Source organism: Schistocerca serialis, chromosome 4 (assembly GCF_023864345.2).
Source record: "Schistocerca serialis cubense isolate TAMUIC-IGC-003099 chromosome 4, iqSchSeri2.2, whole genome shotgun sequence".
In the NCBI taxonomy this organism is placed as follows: Eukaryota; Metazoa; Arthropoda; class Insecta; order Orthoptera; family Acrididae; genus Schistocerca; species Schistocerca serialis.
The window spans coordinates 157,205,836-157,210,984 of NC_064641.1; the positions used below are offsets into that span (position 1 = coordinate 157,205,836).

At 47.3% G+C, this 5,149-nt stretch overlaps 1 non-coding gene across 1 annotated transcript; it reads right to left on the reverse strand.

Annotated features, from left to right (window-relative positions):
* Positions 1–243: 243 nt before the first annotated feature.
* Trnas-uga (transfer RNA serine (anticodon UGA)) lies at positions 244–318 on the reverse strand. The gene has a single exon. It is a non-coding gene; the product is annotated as a tRNA-Ser (tRNA).
* Between the last annotated feature and the right edge of the window lie 4,831 nt (positions 319–5,149).

Genomic DNA, 5,149 nt, shown 5'->3' on the forward strand with positions numbered 1-5,149 from the left:
GGAATTAACTGCTTCGAGTTGCTGACCTGCTATATTGTAGCTAAATGATAAGGGATCTTTCTTTCTATGTTTTCGCAGCACATTACACTTGTCTATATTGAGATTCAATTGCCATTCCCTGCACCATGCGTCAATTCTCTGCAGATCCTCCTGCATTTCTGTACAATTTTCCATTCCAGAATGAAGGTTTCACCCTGCAGTGAGTGTGCGCTGATATGAAACTTCTTGGCAGATTAAAACTGTGTGCCGGACCGAGACTCGAACTCGGGACCTTTGCCTTTCACGGGCAAGTGCTCTACCAACTGAGCTACCCAAGCACGACTCACGCCCCGTCCTCACAGCCTTACTTCTGCCAGTACATCGTCTCCTACCTTCCAAACTTTACAGAAGCTCTCCTGCGAACCTTGCAGAACTGCAAAGGTCCCGAGTTCGAGTCTCGGTCCGGCACACAGTTTTAATCTGCCAGGAAGTTTCAGTTTTCCATTGTTACAACCTCTCGAAATACCACAGCATCATCCGCAAAGAGCCTCAGTGAACTTCCGATGTCATACACAAGGTCATTTATGTATATTGTGAATAGCAACGGTCCTACGACACTCCCCTGCGGCACACCCGAAATCACTCTTACTTCAGAGGACTTCTCTCCACTGAGAATGACATGCTGCATTGTGTTATCTAGGAACTCTTCAATCCATCACACAATTGGTCTGATAGTCCATATGCTCTTACTCTGTTCATTAAACGACTGTGGGTAACTGTATCGAACGCCTTGCGGAAGTCAAGAAACACGGCATCTGCCTGGGAACCCGTGCCTATGGCCCTCTGAGTGTCGTGGACGAATAGCGCGAGCTGGGTTTCACACGTTCGTCTTTTTCGAAACCCATGCTGATTCCTACAGAGTAGATTTCTAGTCTCCAGGAAAGCCATTATACTCGAACATAATACGTGTTCCAAAATTCTACAAATGGTCGACGCTAGAGATATAGGTCTATAGTTCTGTACATCTGTTCGACGTCCCTTCTTGAAAACGGGGATGACCTGTGCCCTTTTCCAATCTTCTGGAACGCTACGCTCATCTAGAGACCTACGGTACACCGCTGCAAGAAGGGGGGCAAGTTTCTTCTCGTACTCTGTGTAAAATCGATCTGGTATCCCATCAGGTCCAGCAGCCTTTCCTCTTTTGAGCGATTTTAATTGTTTCTCTATCCCTCTGTCGTCTATTTCGATATCTACCATTTTGTCATCTGTGCGACAATCTAGAGAAGGAACTACAGTGCAGTCTTCCTCTGTGAAACAGCTTTGGAAAAAGACATTTAGTATTTCGGCCTTTAGTCTGTCATCCTCTGTTTCAGTATCATTTTGGTCACAGAGTGTCTGGACATTTTGTTTTGATCCAACTACCGCTTTAACATAAGACCAAAATTTCTTAGGATTTTCTGCCAAGTCAGTACATAGAACTTTACTTTCGAATTCATTGAACGCCTCTCGGATAGCCCTCCTCACACTGCATTTCGCTTCGCGTAATTTTTGTTTGTCTGCAAGGCTTTGGCTATGTTTATGTTTGCTGTGAAGTTCCCTTTGCTTCCGCAGCAGTTTTCTAACTCGGTTGTTGTACCACGGTGGCTCTTTTCCATCTCTTACGATCTCGCTTGGCACATACTCATGTAACGCATATTGTACGATAGTTTTGAACTTTGTCCACTGATCCTCAACACTATCTGTACTTGAGACAAAACTTTTGTGTTGAGCCATCAGGTACTCTGAAATCTGCTTTTTGTCACTTTTGCTAAACAGAAAAATCTTCCTACCTTTTTTAATATTTCTATTTACGGCTGAAATCATCGATGCTGTAACCGCTTTATGATCGCTGATTCCATGTTCTGCGTTAACTGTTTCAGATAGTTCGGGTCTGTTTGTCACCAGAAGGTCTAATATGCTATCGCCACGAGTCGGTTCTCTGTTTAACTGCTCAAGGTAGTTTTCAGACAAAGCACTTAAAAAAATTTCACTGGATTCTTTGTCCCTGCCACCCGTTATGAACGTTTGAGTCTCCCAGTATATACACGGTAAATTAAAATCTCCACGCAGAACTATAACATGGTAGGGAAATCTACTCGAAATATTTTCCAAATTATCCTTCAGGTGCTCAGCCATAACAGCTGCTGAGCCAGGGGGCTTATAGAGACATCCAATTACCATGTCTGAGCCTGCTTTAACCGTGACCTTCACCTAAATTATTTCACATTTCGGATCTCCGTCAATTTCCTTCGATACTATTGCACTTCTTATCGCTATAAACACGCCTCCCCCTTCACTGTCCAGCCTGTCTCTGCGGTATACATTCCAATCTGAGTTTAGAATTTCATTACTGATTACATCTGGTTTCAACCAACTTTCTGTTCCTAGTACTATGTGGGCATTGTGACCGTTTATTAATGAGAGCAATTCTGGGACCTTTCTATAGACGCTCCTGCAGTTTACTATTAGCACATTAATATTGTTATTCCCTGTTGCATTTTGCCTACTGCTACCTTGCCGCGTCTCAGGAGGCGTCTTGTCGGGCCTAGGGAGGGAATTCTCTAACCTAAAAAACCCACATGTGTACTCCACACGTACCCCGCTACCCTTGTAGCCACTTCCGGCGTGTAGTGCACGCCTGACCTATTCAGGGGGACCCTACATTTCTCCACCCGATAGCGGAGGTCGAGAAATTTGGACCCCAGATCTCCGCAGAATCGTCTGAGCCTCTGGTTTAAGCCTTCCACTCGGCTCCAAACCAGAGGACCGCGATCGGTTCTGGGAACGATACTACATGTAGTTAGCTCAGATTCCACCCCGCGAGCGAGGCTTTCCGCCTTCACTAACTCCGCCAACCGCCGGTACGAACTGAGGGTGACCTCTGAACCCAGACAGCAGGAGTCATTGGTGCTGATATGAGCAACAATTTGCAGTCGGGCGCACCCTGTGCTCTCTATCGCCGCCGGCAGGGCCTCCTCCACATCTTCCCCGACCTTTGCGCTATTTCCCTAAGGGGCTCCATCACCCGCCCAACGTTGGAGCTCCCAATCGCTAATAAACCCCTCCCCGCGTGTGCCTGCTCGGACCTTGCTGAAGGAGTGGCCACATGTCCACTCACAGGCAGAGCGGGCGATTCCACACGGCCAGCCTCCACATTGACCCTCCGCCTCGTGAGCCGCGAACGCCGCTGAACCCGCCACTCGCCTTGGGGAGAGGGTGGCCCAACCGCGCCCGGTACCCGCGAAGATGCCTCGACAGCAGGGACAGTGGGTGAAGCATGTTACACCTGGGGTGTACCATGCGACGCACCAGACTCCCCACTGCCGCTACACTCCGAGACAGCAGACTGAAGACGGCTGCCCGCGGCCATCAACACGCTCAGCTGTTTGCTAACAGTGGCCAGCTCCTCCTGCGTCCGTACACAACAGTCACACATCCAATCCGTCATAAGAAATCAATTTACTGTAGAGAGTTAATCAACTTTTAACTAGACTGCTATTCACTAAAGGCGGCTGATAGCTGACTAAACTGTGGTTACTAGACACTTCTCGTAGGAAACAATGAAAATAGCGCTACCTGTCTCTGGACTGTATTCAAAAGAAACACTAGCACTAATGGCACTGTGGCTGACTAAAGGGACTCTCTCTGACTGCACTCAAAAAAAAAAAAAAACGAAATCTGTGGAACACTATTACTAGCACTCGACAGTTAAAGCTTCCTAAAAGCAGAAACACACGGAAGAAGAAGTGACAAGTAAGAAAAATACAGTTAATAGTTAAATTAACGCAGCTCGCTGCACGGCAGACGTGACGCAGACGGCAGTTACGGCGACACTGACACTACTGGCACTATGGCTGACTAAAGGGACTCTCTCTGATTGTATTCAAAACAAACATGAAATCTATGGAACACTATTACTAGCACTCGACAATTAAAGTTTCCTAAAAGCATGTACAGACAAACAAATGATAACAATTTTAGAAAAATGGGATGATTTACTCAAGAGTAAGAGCTTCACAAATTGAGCAAGTGAATAATTCGTTGGTCCACTTCAGGTCATTATGCAAGCAATTTGGCTTGGCGTCGAATGTTAGAGTTATTGGATGTCCTCCTAAGGGATATCATGCAAAATTCTGTGCAACTGGCGCCTTAGATCGTCAAACTACCGAGCTGGTTTGGGGGCCTGCCAATAATGGTCCAAAAGTTCTCGATTGGGGAGAGACCGTGCGACGTTGCTGGCCAAGGCAGGGTTTGGCAAGCATGAAGGCAAGCAGTAGAAACTCTCGCCATGTGCGAGTGGGAATTATTTTGATGAAATGAATGCCTAGAATATCTTGCCATGAAGGGCAACAAAACGGGGCATAGAGTATCGACGTATCGCTGTGCTGTAAGGGTACCGCAGATGATAACCGAAGGGCTCCTGCTATGAAAAGAAAGCTCAGCCTAAACCACCACTCCTGGTTGTCGGGCGACAGTCAGATTGGTATCCCACTGATGTCTGGGGGTGCCCAGACTCTTCTTCGGCTTGGGATCTCATTGACTGGAGTAGAATTGACCTCAGTGATGAGTCCTGCTTCGAATAGAACCCCAAAGATCAGCGAAGTCGCGTCTGGAGACGTTTCATAGCAGGATCCCTTTGACTGTTATGTGTGGCACCATTACAGCACAGCAGTACGTCGAGAATATTCCACGCCCCGGTTTGTTGCCCTGGATGACAAACCATCCAGAGCTTACATTTCAGCAAGATAATGCCCGCCCACACAGGGCCTTCCAGTCAGCACGGGATTTTGACGATCTAACGGGCCAATTGGCCAGAAATTGGCACACATCTGAATTGCATATACCCTTCCTATAAGGAGGGATACATTTACACTTCATCGAAACTGCTGAAATGTGAACACCTTCAACTAAACGTTAGTAAGAGGAGTGGACACAGCACTAACTTTTCACCCAAGCCGGTGTCGGATTGGAGTGACGACGCATTGTGGACTGCGGCACTGTGGCACGGTGTGCACGAACTAGTCTGCTACTGCGGAAGGCGGTGGGGGTGGTCACGGGGACGGCTGGGGTACGAAACGCAGAGAGCCCTTATCCCGTATGCTGTTTGCTTAAAAATAAAGACATCAACTTT